The sequence below is a fragment of the Rhynchophorus ferrugineus genome, unplaced genomic scaffold, assembly GCF_030347505.1.
Source record: "Rhynchophorus ferrugineus isolate W39M unplaced genomic scaffold, kcgeb_rfMv2 rfM1, whole genome shotgun sequence".
NCBI classification, from domain to species: domain Eukaryota; kingdom Metazoa; phylum Arthropoda; class Insecta; order Coleoptera; family Curculionidae; genus Rhynchophorus; species Rhynchophorus ferrugineus.
Genome location: NW_027472580.1, coordinates 58,674,537 through 58,691,047, shown reverse-complemented (window position 1 = coordinate 58,691,047; position 16,511 = coordinate 58,674,537). Strand labels below are relative to the sequence as shown.

Below are 16,511 nucleotides of genomic sequence, written 5' to 3'. Positions count from 1 at the left end.
GGTTTGCTCACTTGACTAATTTTCAATAGAGGGCGCTACTATTTATAAGAAATTACTTGGTTATTTCGAAACAAGTTAACTATATATACTGGTTCTATCACTATAATAACTGTGTTGTATGAAAGGAGAGACGGTTAGCAGTCCCCTAGACAAGGATGGAATACACATATATTGCTTAAGGCACACTTAAGCAACATTGTTTTTGTATATAGTATGTGTACATGATTAGTAATCATATATGTGATATTTAATATATTCTGCGGGTTCTATCACTATAATAACTATGTTGTATGAAAGGAGAGACGGTTAGCACTCCCCTAGACTAGGATGGAATACACATATATTGCTTAAGGCACACTTAAGCAACATTGTTTTTGTGTATAGTATGTGTGCATGATTGGTAATCATATATGTGATATTTAATATATTCTGCGGTGTTATATTTAATTTTCACAGTAACCACCTTAAATGCGTACATGTTGATTTGTTTTTTGTTCTTAAATTTGGATTATTTTTAGGGTGTACTTTCATTTTAGGTATTGTTCTTATTATTGTAGCTGGTTCTAATTACCTTTAAGGTTTGCTCACTTGACTAATTTTCAATAGAGGGCGCTACTATTTATAAGAAATTACTTGGTTATTTCGAAACAAGTTAACTGTATATACTGGTTCTATCACTATAATAACTATGTTGTATGAAAGGAGAGACGGTTAGCACTCCCCTAGACTAGGATGGAATACACATATATTGCTTAAGGCACACTTAAGCAACATTGTTTTTGTGTATAGTATGTGTGCATGATTGGTAATCATATATGTGATATTTGATTTATTCTGCGGTGTTATATTTAATTTTCACAGTAACCACCTTAAATGCATATATTTTGATTTGTTTTTTGTTCATAAATTTGGATTATTTTTAGGGTGTACTTTCATTTTAGGTATTGTTCTTATTATTGTCACTGGTTCTAATTTCGTTTAAGGTTTGCTCACTTGACTAATTTTCAATAGAGGGCGCTACTATTTATAAGAAATTACTTGGTTATTTCGAAACAAGTTAACTATATATACTGGTTCTATCACTATAATAACTGTGTTGTATGAAAGGAGAGACGGTTAGCACTCCCCTAGACAAGGATGGAAACACATATATTGCTTAAGGCACACTTAAGCAACGTTGTTTTTGTATATAGTATGTGTACATGATTGGTAATCATATATGTGATATTTAATATATTCTGCGGTGTTATATTTAATTTTCACAGTAACCACCTTAAATGCGTACATGTTGATTTGTTTTTTGTTCTTAAATTTGGATTATTTTTAGGGTGTACTTTCATTTTAGGTATTGTTCTTATTATTGTAGCTGGTTCTAATTACCTTTAAGGTTTGCTCACTTGACTAATTTTCAATAGAGGGCGCTACTATCTATAAGAAATTACTTGGTTATTTCGAAACAAGTTAATTATATATACTGGTTCTATCACTATAATAACTGTGTTGTATGAAAGGAGAGACGGTTAGCACTCCCCTAGACAAGGATGGAATACACATATATTGCTTAAGGCACACTTAAGCAACATTGTTTTTGTATATAGTATGTGTACATGATTAGTAATCATATATGTGATATTTAATATATTCTGCGGTGTTATATTTAATTTTCACAGTAACCACCTTAAATGCGTACATGTTGATTTGTTTTTTGTTCTTAAATTTGGATTATTTTTAGGGTGTACTTTCATTTTAGGTATTGTTCTTATTATTGTCACTGGTTCTAATTTCGTTTAAGGTTTGCTCACTTGACTAATTTTCAATAGAGGGCGCTACTATTTATAAGAAATTACTTGGTTATTTCGAAACAAGTTAACTATATATACTGGTTCTATCACTATAATAACTGTGTTGTATGAAAGGAGAGACGGTTAGCACTCCCCTAGACAAGGATGGAATACACATATATTGCTTAAGGCACACTTAAGCAACATTGTTTTTGTATATAGTATGTGTACATGATTAGTAATCATATATGTGATATTTAATATATTCTGCGGGTTCTATCACTATAATAACTATGTTGTATGAAAGGAGAGACGGTTAGCACTCCCCTAGACTAGGATGGAATACACATATATTGCTTAAGGCACACTTACGCAACATTGTTTTTGTGTATAGTATGTGTGCATGATTGGTAATCATATATGTGATATTTAATATATTCTGCGGTGTTATATTTAATTTTCACAGTAACCACCTTAAATGCGTACATGTTGATTTGTTTTTTGTTCTTAAATTTGGATTATTTTTAGGGTGTACTTTCATTTTAGGTATTGTTCTTATTATTGTAGCTGGTTCTAATTACCTTTAAGGTTTGCTCACTTGACTAATTTTCAATAGAGGGCGCTACTATCTATAAGAAATTACTTGGTTATTTCGAAACAAGTTAATTATATATACTGGTTCTATCACTATAATAACTGTGTTGTATGAAAGGAGAGACGGTTAGCACTCCCCTAGACAAGGATGGAATACACATATATTGCTTAAGGCACACTTAAGCAACATTGTTTTTGTATATAGTATGTGTACATGATTAGTATTCATATATGTGATATTTAATATATTCTGCGGTGTTATATTTAATTTTCACAGTAACCACCTTAAATGCGTACATGTTGATTTGTTTTTTGTTCTTAAATTTGGATTATTTTTAGGGTGTACTTTCATTTTAGGTATTGTACTTATTATTGTAACTGGTTCTAATTTCGTTTAAGGTTTGCTCTCTTGACTAATTTTCAATAGAAACGCTACTGTTTATAACAAATTACTTGGTTATTTCGAAACAAGTTAATTATATATACTGGTTCTATCACTTAATAACTGTGTTGTATGAAAGGAGAGACGGTTAGCACTCCCCTAGACAAGGATGGAATACACATATATTGCTTAAGGCACACTTAAGCAACATTTTTTTTGTACATAGTATGTGTACATGATTGGTAATCATATATGTGATATTTAATATATTCTGCGGGGTTATATTTAATTTTCACAGTAACCACCTTAAATGCATACATTTTGATTTGTTTTTGTTCGTAAATTTGGATTATTTTTAGGGTGTACTTTCATTTTAGATACTGTTCTTATTATTGTCACTGGTTCTAATTTCGTTTAAGGTTTGCTCACTTGACTAATTTTCAATAGAGGGCGCTAATATTTATAAGAAATTACTTGGTTATTTCGAAACAAGTTAACTATATATACTGGTTCTATCACTATAATAACTGTGTTGTATGAAAGGAGAGACGGTTAGCACTCCCCTAGACAAGGATGGAATACACATATATTGCTTAAGGCACACTTAAGCAGCATTTTTTTTGTATATAGTATGTGTACATGATTGGTAATCATATATGTGATATTTAATATATTCTGCGGTGTTATATTTAATTTTCACAGTAACCACCTTAAATGCATACATGTTTATTTGTGTTTTGTTCTTAAATTAGGATTTTATACGACCAAAGAAAATGTTTTAAAGGGTTATATTCTGTCGGTGGCTTTATGCTACTTTCATTCTAGAATTGTGGTTTTTGTTATATAGGCGTTTTGTCGTATAAGTTATCTGCTACATATTTTATGATAACGATTTAACTGCATTCATTTAATTGTAATGTCTCCTCTCTATTAACACGGGTTTACTCACATACACTCACATTCGTACTTCTCGGAAAAATCATGAGGGACAATGTATGAATTATTTTTAGAGTGTACTTTCATTTTAGATATTGTTCTTATTATTGTCACTGGTTCTAATTTCGTTTAAAGTTTACTCACTTGACTAATTTTCAATAGAGGGGGCTACTGTTTATAAGAAATTACTTGGTTATTTCGAAACAATTTAACTATATATACAGGTTCTATCACTATAATAACTGTGGTGTATGAAAGGAGAGATGGTTAGCACTCCCCTAGACAAGGATGGAATACACATATATTGCTTAAGGCACACTTAAGCAGCATTTTTTTTGTATATAGTATGTGTACATGATTGGTAATCATATATGTGCTATTTAATATATTCTGCGGTGTTATATTTAATTTTCACAGTAACCACCTTAAATACATACATGTTGATTTGTGTTTTGTTCTTAAATTAGGATTTTATACGACCAAACAAAATGTTTTAAAGGGTTATATTCTGTCGGTAGCTTTATGCTACTTTCATTCTAGAATTGTGGTTTTTGTTATATAGGCGTTTTGTCGTATAAGTTATCTGCTACATATTGTATGATAACGATTTAACTGCATTCATTTAATTGTAATGTCTCCTCTCTATTAACACGGGTTTACTCACATACACTCACATTCGTACTTCTCGGAAAAATCATGAGGGACAATGTATGAATTACTTTTAGAGTGTACTTTCATTTTAGATATTGTTCTTATTATTGTCACTGGTTCTAATTTCGTTTAAGGTTTGCTCACTTGACTAATTTTTAATAGAGGGCGCTACTATTTATAAGAAATTACTTGGTTATTTCCAAACAAGTTAACTATATATACTGGTTCTATCGCTATAACAACTGTGTTGTATGAAAGGAGAGATGGTTAGCACTTCCCTAGACGTGGATGGAATACACATATATTGCTTAAGGCACACTTAAGCAACATTTTTTTTGTATATAGTATGTGTACATGATTGGTAATCATATATGTGATATTTAATATATTCTGCGGGCTTATATTTAATTTTCACAGTAACCACCTTAAATGCGTACATGTTGATTTGTTTTTTGTTCTTAAATTTGGATTATTTTTAGGCTGTACTTTCATTTTAGGTATTGTACTTATTATTGTAACTGGTTCTAATTTCGTTTAAGGTTTGCTCACTTGACTAATTTTCAATAGAAGCGCTACTGTTTATAACAAATTACTTGGTTATTTCGAAACAAGTTAATTATATATACTGGTTCTATCACTATAATAACTGTGTTGTATGAAAGGAGAGACTGTTAGCACTCCCCTAGACAAGGATGGAATACACATATATTGCTTAAGGCACACTTAAGCAACATTTTTTTTGTACATGGTATGTGTACATGATTGGTAATCATATATGTGATATTTAATATATTCTGCGGGGTTATATTTAATTTTCACAGTAACCACCTTAAATGCATACATTTTGATTTGTTTTTGTTCGTAAATTTGGATTATTTTTAGGGTGTACTTTCATTTTAGATATTGTTCTTATTATTGTCACTGGTTCTAATTTCGTTTAAGGTTTGCTCACTTGACTAATTTTCAATAGAGGGCGCTAATATTTATAAGAAATTACTTGGTTATTTCGAAACAATTTAACTATATATACAGGTTCTATCACTATAATAACTGTGTTGTATGAAAGGAGAGACGGTTAGCACTCCCCTAGACAAGGATGGAATACACATATATTGCTTAAGGCACACTTAAGCAGCATTTTTTTTTGTATATAGTATGTGTACATGATTGGTAATCATATATGTGCTATTTAATATATTCTGCGATGTTATATTTAATTTTCACAGTAACCACCTTAAATGCATACATGTTGATTTGTGTTTTGTTCTTAAATTAGGATTTTGTACGACCAAAGAAAATGTTTTAAAGGGTTATATTCTGTCGGTAGCTTTATGCTACTTTCATTCTAGAATTGTGGTTTTTGTGATATAGGCGTTTTGTTGTATAAGTTATCTGCTACATATTTTATGATAACGATTTAACTGCATTCATTTAATTGTAATGTCTCCTCTCTATTAACACGGGTTTACTCACATACACTCACATTCGTACTTCTCGGAAAAATCATGAGGGACAATGTATGAATTACTTTTAGAGTGTACTTTCATTTTAGATATTGTTCTTATTATTGTCACTGGTTCTAATTTCGTTTAAGGTTTGCTCACTTGACTAATTTTTAATAGAGGGCGCTACTATTTATAAGAAATTACTTGGTTATTTCCAAACAAGTTAACTATATATACTGGTTCTATCGCTATAATAACTGTGTTGTATGAAAGGAGAGATGGTTAGCACTTCCCTAGACAAGGATGGAATACACATATATTGCTTAAGGCACACTTAAGCAACATTTTTTTTGTCTATAGTATGTGTACATGATTGGTAATCATATATGTGATATTTGATATATTCTGCGGTGTTATATTTAATTTTCACAGTAACCACCTTAAATGCGTACATGTTGATTTGTTTTATGTTCTTAAATTTGGATTATTTTTAGGGTGTACTTTCATTTTAGGTATTGTACTTATTATTGTAACTGGTTCTAATTTCGTTTAAGGTTTGCTCACTTGACTAATTTTCAATAGAAGCGCTACTGTTTATAACAAATTACTTGGTTATTTCGAAACAAGTTAATTATGTATACTGGTTCTATCACTTAATAACTGTGTTGTATGAAAGGAGAGACGGTTAACACTCCCCTAGACAAGGATGGAATACACATATATTGCTTAAGGCACACTTAAGCAACATTTTTTTTGTACATGGTATGTGTACATGATTGGTAATCATATATGTGATATTTAATATATTCTGCGGGGTTATATTTAATTTTCACAGTAACCACCTTAAATGCATACATTTTGATTTGTTTTTGTTCGTAAATTTGGATTATTTTTAGGGTGTACTTTCATTTTAGATATTGTTCTTATTATTGTCACTGGTTCTAATTTCGTTTAAGGTTTGCTCACTTGACTAATTTTCAATAGAGGGCGCTACTATTTATAAGAAATTACTTGGTTATTTCGAAACAAGTTAACTATATATACTGGTTCTATCACTATAATAACTGTGTTGTATGAAAGGAGAGACGGTTAGCACTCCCCTAGACAAGGATGGAATACACATATATTGCTTAAGGCACACTTAAGCAACATTTTTTTTTGTATATAGTATGTGTACATGATTGGTAATCATATATGTGATATTTAATATATTCTGCGGTGTTATATTTAATTTTCACAGTAACCAACTTAAATGCATACATGTTGATTTGTGTTTTGTTCTTAAATTAGGATTTTATACGACCAAAGAAAATGTTTTAAAGGGTTATATTCTGTCGGTAGCTTTATGCTACTTTCATTCTAGAATTGTGGTTTTTGTTATATAGGCGTTTTGTCGTATAAGTTATCTGCTACATATTGTATGATAACGATTTAACTGCATTCATTTAATTGTAATGTCTCCTCTCTATTAACACGGGTTTACTCACATACACTCACATTCGTACTTCTCGGAAAAATCATGAGGGACAATGTATGAATTATTTTTAGAGTGTACTTTCATTTTAGATATTGTTCTTATTATTGTCTCTGGTTCTAATTTCGTTTAAGGTTTACTCACTTGACTAATTTTCAATAGAGGGGCTACTGTTTATAAGAAATTACTTGGTTATTTCGAAACAATTTAACTATATATACAGGTTCTATCATTATAATAACTATGTTGTATGAAAGGAGAGACGGTTAGCACTCCCCTAGACAAGGATGGAATACACATATATTGCTTAAGGCACACTTAAGCAGCATTTTTTTTGTCTATAGTATGTGTACATGATTGGTAATCATATATGTGATATTTAATATATTCTGCGGGCTTATATTTAATTTTCACTGTAACCACCTTAAATGCGTACATGTTGATTTGTTTTTTGTTCTTAAATTTGGATTATTTTTAGGGTGTACTTTCATTTTAGGTATTGTACTTATTATTGTAACTGGTTCTAATTTCGTTTAAGGTTTGCTCACTTGATTAATTTTCAATAGAAGCGCTACTGTTTATAACAAATTACTTGGTTATTTCGAAACAAGTTAATTATGTATACTGGTTCTATCACTTAATAACTGTGTTGTATGAAAGGAGAGACGGTTAGCACTCCACTAGACAAGGATGGAATACACATATATTGCTTAAGGCACACTTAAGCAACATTTTTTTTGTACATGGTATGTGTACATGATTGGTACTCATATATGTGATATTTAATATATTCTGCGGGGTTATATTTAATTTTCACAGTAACCACCTTAAATGCATACATTTTGATTTGTTTTTGTTCGTAAATTTGGATTATTTTTAGGGTGTACTTTCATTTTAGATATTGTTCTTATTATTGTCACTGGTTCTAATTTCGTTTAAGGTTTGCTCACTTGACTAATTTTCAATAGAGGGCGCTAATATTTATAAGAAATTACTTCGTTATTTCGAAACAAGTTAACTATATATACTAGTTCTATCACTATAATAACTGTGTTGTATGAAAGGAGAGACGGTTAGCACTCCCCTAGACAAGGATGGAATACACATATATTGCTTAAGGCACACTTAAGCAGCATTTTTTTTGTATATAGTATGTGTACATGATTGGTAATCATATATGTGATATTTAATATATTCTGCGGTGTTATATTTAATTTTCACAGTAACCACCTTAAATGCATACATGTTTATTTGTGTTTTGTTCTTAAATTAGGATTTTATACGACCAAAGAAAATGTTTTAAAGGGTTATATTCTGTCGGTAGCTTTATGCTACTTTCATTCTAGAATTGTGGTTTTTGTTATATAGGCGTTTTGTCGTATAAGTTATCTGCTACATATTGTATGATAACGATTTAACTGCATTCATTTAATTGTAATGTCTCCTCTCTATTAACACGGGTTTACTCACATACACTCACATTCGTACTTCTCGGAAAAATCATGAGGGGCAATGTATGAATTATTTTTAGGGTGTACTTTCATTTTAGATATTGTTCTTATTATTGTCACTGGTTCTAATTTCGTTTAAGGTTTGCTCACTTGACTAATTTTCAATAGAGGGCGCTACTATTTATAAGAAATTACTTGGTTATTTCCAAACAATTTAACTATATATACAGGTTCTATCACTATAATAACTGTGTTGTATGAAAGGAGAGACGGTTAGCACTCCCCTAGACAAGGATGGAATACACATATATTGCTTAAGGCACACTTAAGCAGCATTTTTTTTTTGTATATAGTATGTGTACATGATTGGTAATCATATATGTGCTATTTAATATATTCTGCGGTGTTATATTTAATTTTCACAGTAACCACCTTAAATGCATACATGTTGATTTGTGTTTTGTTCTTAAATTAGGATTTTATACGACCAAAGAAAATGTTTTAAAGGGTTAAATTCTGTCGGTAGCTTTATGCTACTTTCATTCTAGAATTGTGGTTTTTGTTATATAGGCGTTTTGTCGTATAAGTTATCTGCTACATATTGTATGATAACGATTTAACTGCATTCATTTAATTGTAATGTCTCCTCTCTATTAACACGGGTTTACTCACATACACTCACATTCGTACTTCTCGGAAAAATCATGAGGGACAATGTATGAATTACTTTTAGAGTGTACTTTCATTTTAGATATTGTTCTTATTATTGTCACTGGTTCTAATTTCGTTTAAGGTTTGCTCACTTGACTAATTTTTAATAGAGGGCGCTACTATTTATAAGAAATTACTTGGTTATTTCCAAACAAGTTAACTATATATACTGGTTCTATCGCTATAATAACTGTGTTGTATAAAAGGAGAGATGGTTAGCACTTCCCTAGAGAAGGATGGAATACACATATATTGCTTAAGGCACACTTAAGCAACATTTTTTTTGTATATAGTATGTGTACATGATTGGTAATCATATATGTGATATTTGATATATTCTGCGGTGTTATATTTAATTTTCACAGTAACCACCTTAAATGCATACATATTGATTTGCTTTTTGTTCTTAAATTTGGATTATTTTTAGGGTGTACTTTCATTTTAGGTATTGTTCTTATTATTGTCACTGGTTCTAATTTCGTTTAAGGTTTGCTCACTTGACTAATTTTTAATAGATGGCGCTACTATTTATAAGAAATTACTTGGTTATTTCGAAACAAGTTAATTATATATACTGGTTCTATCACTATAATAACTGTGTTGTATGAAAGGAGAGATGGTTAGCACTCCCCTAGACAAGGATGGAATACACATATATTGCTTAAGGCACACTTAAGCAACATTTTTTTTGTATATAGTATGTGTACATGATTGGTAATCATATATGTGATATTTGATATATTCTGCGGTGTTATATTTAATTTTCACAGTAACCACCTTAAATGCGTACATGTTGATTTGTTTTTTGTTCTTAAATTTGGATTATTTTTAGGGTGTACTTTCATTTTAGGTATTGTACTTATTATTGTAACTGGTTCTAATTTCGTTTAAGGTTTGCTCACTTGACTAATTTTCAATAGAAGCGCTACTGTTTATAACAAATTACTTGGTTATTTCGAAACAAGTTAATTATATATACTGGTTCTATCACTTAATAACTGTGTTGTATGAAAGGAGAGACGGTTAGCACTCCCCTAGACAAGGATGGAATACACATATATTGCTTAAGGCACACTTAAGCAACATTTTTTTTGTACATGGTATGTGTACATGATTGGTAATCATATATGTGATATTTAATATATTCTGCGGGGTTATATTTAATTTTCACAGTAACCACCTTAAATGCATACATTTTGATTTGTTTTTGTTCGTAAATTTGGATTATTTTTAGGGTGTACTTTCATTTTAGATATTGTTCTTATTATTGTCACTGGTTCTAATTTCGTTTAAGGTTTGCTCACTTGACTAATTTTCAATAGAGGGCGCTAATATTTATAAGAAATTACTTGGTTATTTCGAAACAATTTAATATCACTATAATAACTGTGTTGTATGAAAGGAGAGACGGTTAGCACTCCCCTAGACAAGGATGGAATACACATATATTGCTTAAGGCACACTTAAGCAGCATTTTTTTTGTATATAGTATGTGTACATGATTGGTAATCATATATGTGCTATTTAATATATTCTGCGGTGTTATATTTAATTTTCACAGTAACCACCTTAAATGCATACATGTTGATTTGTGTTTTGTTCTTAAATTAGGATTTTGTACGACCAAAGAAAATGTTTTAAAGGGTTATATTCTGTCGGTAGCTTTATGCTACTTTCATTCGAGAATTGTGGTTTTTGTTATATAGGCGTTTTGTTGTATAAGTTATCTGCTACATATTTTATGATAACGATTTAACTGCATTCATTTAATTGTAATGTCTCCTCTCTATTAACACGGGTTTACTCACATACACTCACATTCGTACTTCTCGGAAAAATCATGAGGGACAATGTATGAATTACTTCTAGAGTGTACTTTCATTTTAGATATTGTTCTTATTATTGTCACTGGTTCTAATTTCGTTTAAGGTTTGCTCACTTGACTAATTTTTAATAGAGGGCGCTACTATTTATAAGAAATTACTTGGTTATTTCCAAACAAGTTAACTATATATACTGGTTCTATCGCTATAATAACTGTGTTGTATGAAAGGAGAGATGGTTAGCACTTCCCTAGACAAGGATGGAATACACATATATTGCTTAAGGCACACTTAAGCAACATTTTTTTTGTCTATAGTATGTGTACATGATTGGTAATCATATATGTGATATTTAATATATTCTGCGGGCTTATATTTAATTTTCACAGTAACCACCTTAAATGCATACATTTTGATTTGTTTTTTGTTCATAAATTTGGATTATTTTTAAGGTGTACTTTCATTTTAGATATTGTTCTTATTATTGTCACTGGTTCTAATTTCGTTTAAGGTTGGCTCACTTGACTAATTTTCAATAGAGGGCGCTACTATTTATAAGAAATTACTTGGTTATTTTGAAACAAGTTAACTATATATACTGGTTCTATCACTATAATAACTGTGTTGTATGAAAGGAGAGACGGTTAGCACTCCCCTAGACAAGGATGGAATACACATATATTGCTTAAGGCACACTTAAGCAACATTTTTTTTGTATATAGTATGTGTACATGATTGGTAATCATATATGTGATATTTGATATATTCTGCGGTGTTATATTTAATTTTCACAGTAACCACCTTAAATGCGTACATGTTGATTTGTTTTTTGTTCTTAAATTTGGATTATTTTTAGGGTGTACTTTCATTTTAGGTATTGTACTTATTATTGTAACTGGTTCTAATTTCGTTTAAGATTTGCTCACTTGACTAATTTTCAATAGAAGCGCTACTGTTTATAACAAATTACTTGGTTATTTCGAAACAAGTTAATTATGTATACTGGTTCTATCACTTAATAACTGTGTTGTATGAAAGGAGAGACGGTTAACACTCCCCTAGACAGGGATGGAATACACATATATTGCTTAAGGCACACTTAAGCAACATTTTTTTTGTACATGGTATGTGTACATGATTGGTAATCATATATGTGATATTTAATATATTCTGCGGGGTTATATTTAATTTTCACAGTAACCACCTTAAATGCATACATTTTGATTTGTTTTTGTTCGTAAATTTGGATTATTTTTAGGGTGTACTTTCATTTTAGATATTGTTCTTATTATTGTCACTTCCCTAGAGAAGGATGGAATACACATATATTGCTTAAGGCACACTTAAGCAACATTTTTTTTGTCTATAGTATGTGTACATGATTGGTAATCATATATGTGTTATTTAATATATTCTGCGGGCTTATATTTAATTTTCACAGTAACCACCTTAAATGCATACATATTGATTTTTGTTCTTAAATTTGGATTATTTTTAGGGTGTACTTTCATTTTAGGTATTGTTCTTATTATTGTCACTGGTTCTAATTTCGTTTAAGGTTGGCTCACTTGGCTAATTTTCAATAGAGGGCGCTACTATTTATAAGAAATTGCTTGGTTATTTCGAAACAAGTTAATTATATATACTGGTTCTATCACTTAATAACTGTGTTGTATGAAAGGAGAGACGGTTAGCACTCCCCTAGACAAGGATGGAATACACATATATTGCTTAAGGCACACTTAAGCAACATTGTTTTTGTATATAGTATGTGTACATGATTGGTAATCATATATGTGATATTTGATATATTCTGCGGTGTTATATTTAATTTTCACAGTAACCACCTTAAATGCGTACATGTTGATTTGTTTTTTGTTCATAAATTTGGATTATTTTTAGGGTGTACTTTCATTTTAGATATTGTTCTTATTATTGTCACTGGTTCTAATTTCGTTTAAGGTTGGCTCACTTGGCTAATTTTCAATAGAGGGCGCTACTATTTATAAGAAATTGCTTGGTTATTTCGAAACAAGTTAATTATATATACTGGTTCTATCACTTAATAACTGTGTTGTATGAAAGGAGAGACGGTTAGCACTCCCCTAGACAAGGATGGAATACACATATATTGCTTAAGGCACACTTAAGCAACATTGTTTTTGTATATAGTATGTGTACATGATTGGTAATCATATATGTGATATTTGATATATTCTACGGGGTTATATTTAATTTTCACAGTAACCACCTTAAATGCATACATTTTGATTTGTTTTTGTTCGTAAATTTGGATTATTTTTAGGGTGTACTTTCATTTTAGATATTGTTCTTATTATTGTCACTGGTTCTAATTTCGTTTAAGGTTTGCTCACTTGACTAATTTTCAATAGAGGGCGCTAATATTTATAAGAAATTACTTGGTTATTTCGAAACAAGTTAACTATATATACTGGTTCTATCACTATAGTAACTGTGTTGTATGAAAGGAGAGACGGTTAGCACTCCCCTAGACAAGGATGGAATACACATATATTGCTTAAGGCACACTTAAGCAGCATTTTTTTTGTATATAGTATGTGTACATGATTGGTAATCATATATGTGATATTTGATATATTCTGCGGTGTTATATTTAATTTTCACAGTAACCACCTTAAATGCATACATATTGATTAGCTTTTTGTTCTTAAATTTGGATTATTTTTAGGGTGTACTTTCATTTTAGGTATTGTTCTTATTATTGTAACTGATTCTAATTTCGTTTAAGGTTTGCTCACTTGACTAATTTTCAATAGAGGGCGCTACTATTTATAAGAAATTACTTGGTTATTTCGAAACAAGTTAATTATATATACTGGTTCTATCACTATAATAACTGTGTTGTATGAAAGGAGAGACGGTTAGCACTCCGCTAGACAAGGATGGAATACACATATATTGCTTAAGGCACACTTAAGCAACATTTTTTTTGTATATAGTATGTGTACATGATTGGTAATCATATATGTGATATTTGATATATTCTGCGGTGTTATATTTAATTTTCACAGTAACCACCTTAAATGCGTACATGTTGATTTGTTTTTTGTTCTTAAATTTGGATTATTTTTAAGGTGTACTTTCATTTTAGGTATTGTACTTATTATTGTAACTGGTTCTAATTTCGTTTAAGGTTTGCTCACTTGACTAATTTTCAATAGAGGCGCTACTGTTTATAACAAATTACTTGGTTATTTCGAAACAAGTTAATTATATATACTGGTTCTATCACTATAATAACTGTGTTGTATGAAAGGAGAGACTGTTAGCACTCCCCTAGACAAGGATGGAATACACATATATTGCTTAAGGCACACTTAAGCAACATTTTTTTTGTACATGGTATGTGTACATGATTGGTAATCATATATGTGATATTTAATATATTCTGCGGGGTTATATTTAATTTTCACAGTAACCACCTTAAATGCATACATTTTGATTTGTTTTTGTTCGTAAATTTGGATTATTTTTAGGGTGTACTTTCATTTTAGATATTGTTCTTATTATTGTCACTGGTTCTAATTTCGTTTAAGGTTTGCTCACTTGACTAATTTTCAATAGAGGGCGCTAATATTTATAAGAAATTACTTGGTTATTTCGAAACAATTTAACTATATATACAGGTTCTATCACTATAATAACTGTGTTGTATGAAAGGAGAGACGGTTAGCACTCCCCTAGACAAGGATGGAATACACATATATTGCTTAAGGCACACTTAAGCAGCATTTTTTTTTGTATATAGTATGTGTACATGATTGGTAATCATATATGTGCTATTTAATATATTCTGCGATGTTATATTTAATTTTCACAGTAACCACCTTAAATGCATACATGTTGATTTGTGTTTTGTTCTTAAATTAGGATTTTGTACGACCAAAGAAAATGTTTTAAAGGGTTATATTCTGTCGGTAGCTTTATGCTACTTTCATTCTAGAATTGTGGTTTTTGTGATATAGGCGTTTTGTTGTATAAGTTATCTGCTACATATTTTATGATAACGATTTAACTGCATTCATTTAATTGTAATGTCTCCTCTCTATTAACACGGGTTTACTCACATACACTCACATTCGTACTTCTCGGAAAAATCATGAGGGACAATGTATGAATTACTTTTAGAGTGTACTTTCATTTTAGATATTGTTCTTATTATTGTCACTGGTTCTAATTTCGTTTAAGGTTTGCTCACTTGACTAATTTTTAATAGAGGGCGCTACTATTTATAAGAAATTACTTGGTTATTTCCAAACAAGTTAACTATATATACTGGTTCTATCACTATAATAACTGTGTTGTATAAAAGGAGAGATGGTTAGCACTCCCCTAGACAAGGATGGAATACACATATATTGCTTAAGGCACACTTAAGCAACATTTTTTTTGTCTATAGTATGTGTACATGATTGGTAATCATATATGTGATATTTAATATATTCTGCGGGCTTATATTTAATTTTCACAGTAACCACCTTAAATGCATACATTTTGATTTGTTTTTTGTTCATAAATTTGGATTATTTTTAAGGTGTACTTTCATTTTAGATATTGTTCTTATTATTGTCACTGGTTCTAATTTCGTTTAAGGTTGGCTCACTTGACTAATTTTCAATAGAGGGCGCTACTATTTATAAGAAATTACTTGGTTATTTTGAAACAAGTTAACTATATATACTGGTTCTATCACTATAATAACTGTGTTGTATGAAAGGAGAGACGGTTAGCACTCCCCTAGACAAGGATGGAATACACATATATTGCTTAAGGCACACTTAAGCAGCATTTTTTTTTGTCTATAGTATGTGTACATGATTGGTAATCATATATGTGATATTTAATATATTCTGCGGGCTTATATTTAATTTTCACAGTAACCACCTTAAATGCGTACATGTTGATTTGTTTTTTGTTCTTAAATTTGGATTATTTTTAGGGTGTACTTTCATTTTAGGTATTGTACTTATTATTGTAACTGGTTCTAATTTCGTTTAAGGTTTGCTCACTTGATTAATTTTCAATAGAAGCGCTACTGTTTATAACAAATTACTTGGTTATTTCGAAACAAGTTAATTATGTATACTGGTTCTATCACTTAATAACTGTGTTGTATGAAAGGAGAGACGGTTAGCACTCCACTAGACAAGGATGGAATACACATATATTGCTTAAGGCACACTTAAGCAACATTTTTTTTGTACATGGTATGTGTACATGA

At 30.3% G+C, this 16,511-nt stretch overlaps 37 non-coding genes and 1 pseudogene across 37 annotated transcripts; all 38 read left to right on the top strand.

Moving 5' to 3' along the window:
* The first annotated feature begins 111 nt into the window (after positions 1–111).
* LOC143189643 (U6atac minor spliceosomal RNA) lies at positions 112–203 on the top strand. The gene has a single exon (XR_013004076.1). It is a non-coding gene; the product is annotated as a U6atac minor spliceosomal RNA (small nuclear RNA).
* An 80-nt stretch (positions 204–283) lies between these two features.
* On the top strand, positions 284–375 carry LOC143189134 (U6atac minor spliceosomal RNA). Its single transcript, XR_013003619.1, has one exon. It is a non-coding gene; the product is annotated as a U6atac minor spliceosomal RNA (small nuclear RNA).
* A 313-nt stretch (positions 376–688) lies between these two features.
* LOC143189665 (U6atac minor spliceosomal RNA) lies at positions 689–780 on the top strand. Its single transcript, XR_013004095.1, has one exon. It is a non-coding gene; the product is annotated as a U6atac minor spliceosomal RNA (small nuclear RNA).
* Positions 781–1,093: 313 nt separating this feature from the next.
* On the top strand, positions 1,094–1,184 carry LOC143189652 (U6atac minor spliceosomal RNA). The gene has a single exon (XR_013004085.1). It is a non-coding gene; the product is annotated as a U6atac minor spliceosomal RNA (small nuclear RNA).
* Positions 1,185–1,497: 313 nt separating this feature from the next.
* On the top strand, positions 1,498–1,589 carry LOC143189585 (U6atac minor spliceosomal RNA). The gene has a single exon (XR_013004021.1). It is a non-coding gene; the product is annotated as a U6atac minor spliceosomal RNA (small nuclear RNA).
* A 313-nt stretch (positions 1,590–1,902) lies between these two features.
* LOC143189584 (U6atac minor spliceosomal RNA) lies at positions 1,903–1,994 on the top strand. Its single transcript, XR_013004020.1, has one exon. It is a non-coding gene; the product is annotated as a U6atac minor spliceosomal RNA (small nuclear RNA).
* An 80-nt stretch (positions 1,995–2,074) lies between these two features.
* Positions 2,075–2,166, top strand: LOC143189144 (U6atac minor spliceosomal RNA). The gene has a single exon (XR_013003628.1). It is a non-coding gene; the product is annotated as a U6atac minor spliceosomal RNA (small nuclear RNA).
* Positions 2,167–2,479: 313 nt separating this feature from the next.
* Positions 2,480–2,571, top strand: LOC143189583 (U6atac minor spliceosomal RNA). Its single transcript, XR_013004019.1, has one exon. It is a non-coding gene; the product is annotated as a U6atac minor spliceosomal RNA (small nuclear RNA).
* A 311-nt stretch (positions 2,572–2,882) lies between these two features.
* Positions 2,883–2,974, top strand: LOC143189482 (U6atac minor spliceosomal RNA). The gene has a single exon (XR_013003924.1). It is a non-coding gene; the product is annotated as a U6atac minor spliceosomal RNA (small nuclear RNA).
* Positions 2,975–3,286: 312 nt separating this feature from the next.
* On the top strand, positions 3,287–3,378 carry LOC143189534 (U6atac minor spliceosomal RNA). Its single transcript, XR_013003972.1, has one exon. It is a non-coding gene; the product is annotated as a U6atac minor spliceosomal RNA (small nuclear RNA).
* Positions 3,379–3,937: 559 nt separating this feature from the next.
* On the top strand, positions 3,938–4,029 carry LOC143189645 (U6atac minor spliceosomal RNA). Its single transcript, XR_013004078.1, has one exon. It is a non-coding gene; the product is annotated as a U6atac minor spliceosomal RNA (small nuclear RNA).
* Positions 4,030–4,588: 559 nt separating this feature from the next.
* LOC143189655 (U6atac minor spliceosomal RNA) lies at positions 4,589–4,680 on the top strand. Its single transcript, XR_013004087.1, has one exon. It is a non-coding gene; the product is annotated as a U6atac minor spliceosomal RNA (small nuclear RNA).
* A 312-nt stretch (positions 4,681–4,992) lies between these two features.
* On the top strand, positions 4,993–5,084 carry LOC143189566 (U6atac minor spliceosomal RNA). Its single transcript, XR_013004002.1, has one exon. It is a non-coding gene; the product is annotated as a U6atac minor spliceosomal RNA (small nuclear RNA).
* A 312-nt stretch (positions 5,085–5,396) lies between these two features.
* Positions 5,397–5,488, top strand: LOC143189561 (U6atac minor spliceosomal RNA). Its single transcript, XR_013003997.1, has one exon. It is a non-coding gene; the product is annotated as a U6atac minor spliceosomal RNA (small nuclear RNA).
* Positions 5,489–6,048: 560 nt separating this feature from the next.
* On the top strand, positions 6,049–6,140 carry LOC143189500 (U6atac minor spliceosomal RNA). Its single transcript, XR_013003941.1, has one exon. It is a non-coding gene; the product is annotated as a U6atac minor spliceosomal RNA (small nuclear RNA).
* Positions 6,141–6,451: 311 nt separating this feature from the next.
* LOC143189598 (U6atac minor spliceosomal RNA) lies at positions 6,452–6,543 on the top strand. Its single transcript, XR_013004033.1, has one exon. It is a non-coding gene; the product is annotated as a U6atac minor spliceosomal RNA (small nuclear RNA).
* Positions 6,544–6,855: 312 nt separating this feature from the next.
* LOC143189481 (U6atac minor spliceosomal RNA) lies at positions 6,856–6,947 on the top strand. Its single transcript, XR_013003923.1, has one exon. It is a non-coding gene; the product is annotated as a U6atac minor spliceosomal RNA (small nuclear RNA).
* A 559-nt stretch (positions 6,948–7,506) lies between these two features.
* On the top strand, positions 7,507–7,598 carry LOC143189622 (U6atac minor spliceosomal RNA). Its single transcript, XR_013004056.1, has one exon. It is a non-coding gene; the product is annotated as a U6atac minor spliceosomal RNA (small nuclear RNA).
* A 311-nt stretch (positions 7,599–7,909) lies between these two features.
* Positions 7,910–8,001, top strand: LOC143189616 (U6atac minor spliceosomal RNA). The gene has a single exon (XR_013004050.1). It is a non-coding gene; the product is annotated as a U6atac minor spliceosomal RNA (small nuclear RNA).
* A 312-nt stretch (positions 8,002–8,313) lies between these two features.
* On the top strand, positions 8,314–8,405 carry LOC143189532 (U6atac minor spliceosomal RNA). Its single transcript, XR_013003971.1, has one exon. It is a non-coding gene; the product is annotated as a U6atac minor spliceosomal RNA (small nuclear RNA).
* Positions 8,406–8,964: 559 nt separating this feature from the next.
* On the top strand, positions 8,965–9,056 carry LOC143189530 (U6atac minor spliceosomal RNA). Its single transcript, XR_013003969.1, has one exon. It is a non-coding gene; the product is annotated as a U6atac minor spliceosomal RNA (small nuclear RNA).
* Positions 9,057–9,617: 561 nt separating this feature from the next.
* On the top strand, positions 9,618–9,709 carry LOC143189640 (U6atac minor spliceosomal RNA). Its single transcript, XR_013004073.1, has one exon. It is a non-coding gene; the product is annotated as a U6atac minor spliceosomal RNA (small nuclear RNA).
* Positions 9,710–10,022: 313 nt separating this feature from the next.
* Positions 10,023–10,114, top strand: LOC143189444 (U6atac minor spliceosomal RNA). The gene has a single exon (XR_013003887.1). It is a non-coding gene; the product is annotated as a U6atac minor spliceosomal RNA (small nuclear RNA).
* A 311-nt stretch (positions 10,115–10,425) lies between these two features.
* LOC143189480 (U6atac minor spliceosomal RNA) lies at positions 10,426–10,517 on the top strand. The gene has a single exon (XR_013003922.1). It is a non-coding gene; the product is annotated as a U6atac minor spliceosomal RNA (small nuclear RNA).
* A 296-nt stretch (positions 10,518–10,813) lies between these two features.
* On the top strand, positions 10,814–10,905 carry LOC143189529 (U6atac minor spliceosomal RNA). The gene has a single exon (XR_013003968.1). It is a non-coding gene; the product is annotated as a U6atac minor spliceosomal RNA (small nuclear RNA).
* A 559-nt stretch (positions 10,906–11,464) lies between these two features.
* On the top strand, positions 11,465–11,556 carry LOC143189499 (U6atac minor spliceosomal RNA). The gene has a single exon (XR_013003940.1). It is a non-coding gene; the product is annotated as a U6atac minor spliceosomal RNA (small nuclear RNA).
* Positions 11,557–11,869: 313 nt separating this feature from the next.
* Positions 11,870–11,961, top strand: LOC143189479 (U6atac minor spliceosomal RNA). The gene has a single exon (XR_013003921.1). It is a non-coding gene; the product is annotated as a U6atac minor spliceosomal RNA (small nuclear RNA).
* A 311-nt stretch (positions 11,962–12,272) lies between these two features.
* LOC143189649 (U6atac minor spliceosomal RNA) lies at positions 12,273–12,364 on the top strand. The gene has a single exon (XR_013004082.1). It is a non-coding gene; the product is annotated as a U6atac minor spliceosomal RNA (small nuclear RNA).
* A 163-nt stretch (positions 12,365–12,527) lies between these two features.
* On the top strand, positions 12,528–12,608 carry LOC143189150 (uncharacterized; annotated as a pseudogene).
* A 307-nt stretch (positions 12,609–12,915) lies between these two features.
* LOC143189582 (U6atac minor spliceosomal RNA) lies at positions 12,916–13,007 on the top strand. The gene has a single exon (XR_013004018.1). It is a non-coding gene; the product is annotated as a U6atac minor spliceosomal RNA (small nuclear RNA).
* Positions 13,008–13,319: 312 nt separating this feature from the next.
* Positions 13,320–13,411, top strand: LOC143189581 (U6atac minor spliceosomal RNA). The gene has a single exon (XR_013004017.1). It is a non-coding gene; the product is annotated as a U6atac minor spliceosomal RNA (small nuclear RNA).
* A 312-nt stretch (positions 13,412–13,723) lies between these two features.
* Positions 13,724–13,815, top strand: LOC143189528 (U6atac minor spliceosomal RNA). Its single transcript, XR_013003967.1, has one exon. It is a non-coding gene; the product is annotated as a U6atac minor spliceosomal RNA (small nuclear RNA).
* Positions 13,816–14,128: 313 nt separating this feature from the next.
* Positions 14,129–14,220, top strand: LOC143189644 (U6atac minor spliceosomal RNA). Its single transcript, XR_013004077.1, has one exon. It is a non-coding gene; the product is annotated as a U6atac minor spliceosomal RNA (small nuclear RNA).
* A 312-nt stretch (positions 14,221–14,532) lies between these two features.
* Positions 14,533–14,624, top strand: LOC143189565 (U6atac minor spliceosomal RNA). The gene has a single exon (XR_013004001.1). It is a non-coding gene; the product is annotated as a U6atac minor spliceosomal RNA (small nuclear RNA).
* A 312-nt stretch (positions 14,625–14,936) lies between these two features.
* Positions 14,937–15,028, top strand: LOC143189559 (U6atac minor spliceosomal RNA). The gene has a single exon (XR_013003996.1). It is a non-coding gene; the product is annotated as a U6atac minor spliceosomal RNA (small nuclear RNA).
* Positions 15,029–15,588: 560 nt separating this feature from the next.
* On the top strand, positions 15,589–15,680 carry LOC143189503 (U6atac minor spliceosomal RNA). Its single transcript, XR_013003944.1, has one exon. It is a non-coding gene; the product is annotated as a U6atac minor spliceosomal RNA (small nuclear RNA).
* Positions 15,681–15,993: 313 nt separating this feature from the next.
* On the top strand, positions 15,994–16,085 carry LOC143189558 (U6atac minor spliceosomal RNA). The gene has a single exon (XR_013003995.1). It is a non-coding gene; the product is annotated as a U6atac minor spliceosomal RNA (small nuclear RNA).
* A 312-nt stretch (positions 16,086–16,397) lies between these two features.
* On the top strand, positions 16,398–16,489 carry LOC143189615 (U6atac minor spliceosomal RNA). The gene has a single exon (XR_013004049.1). It is a non-coding gene; the product is annotated as a U6atac minor spliceosomal RNA (small nuclear RNA).
* Positions 16,490–16,511: the final 22 nt, after the last annotated feature.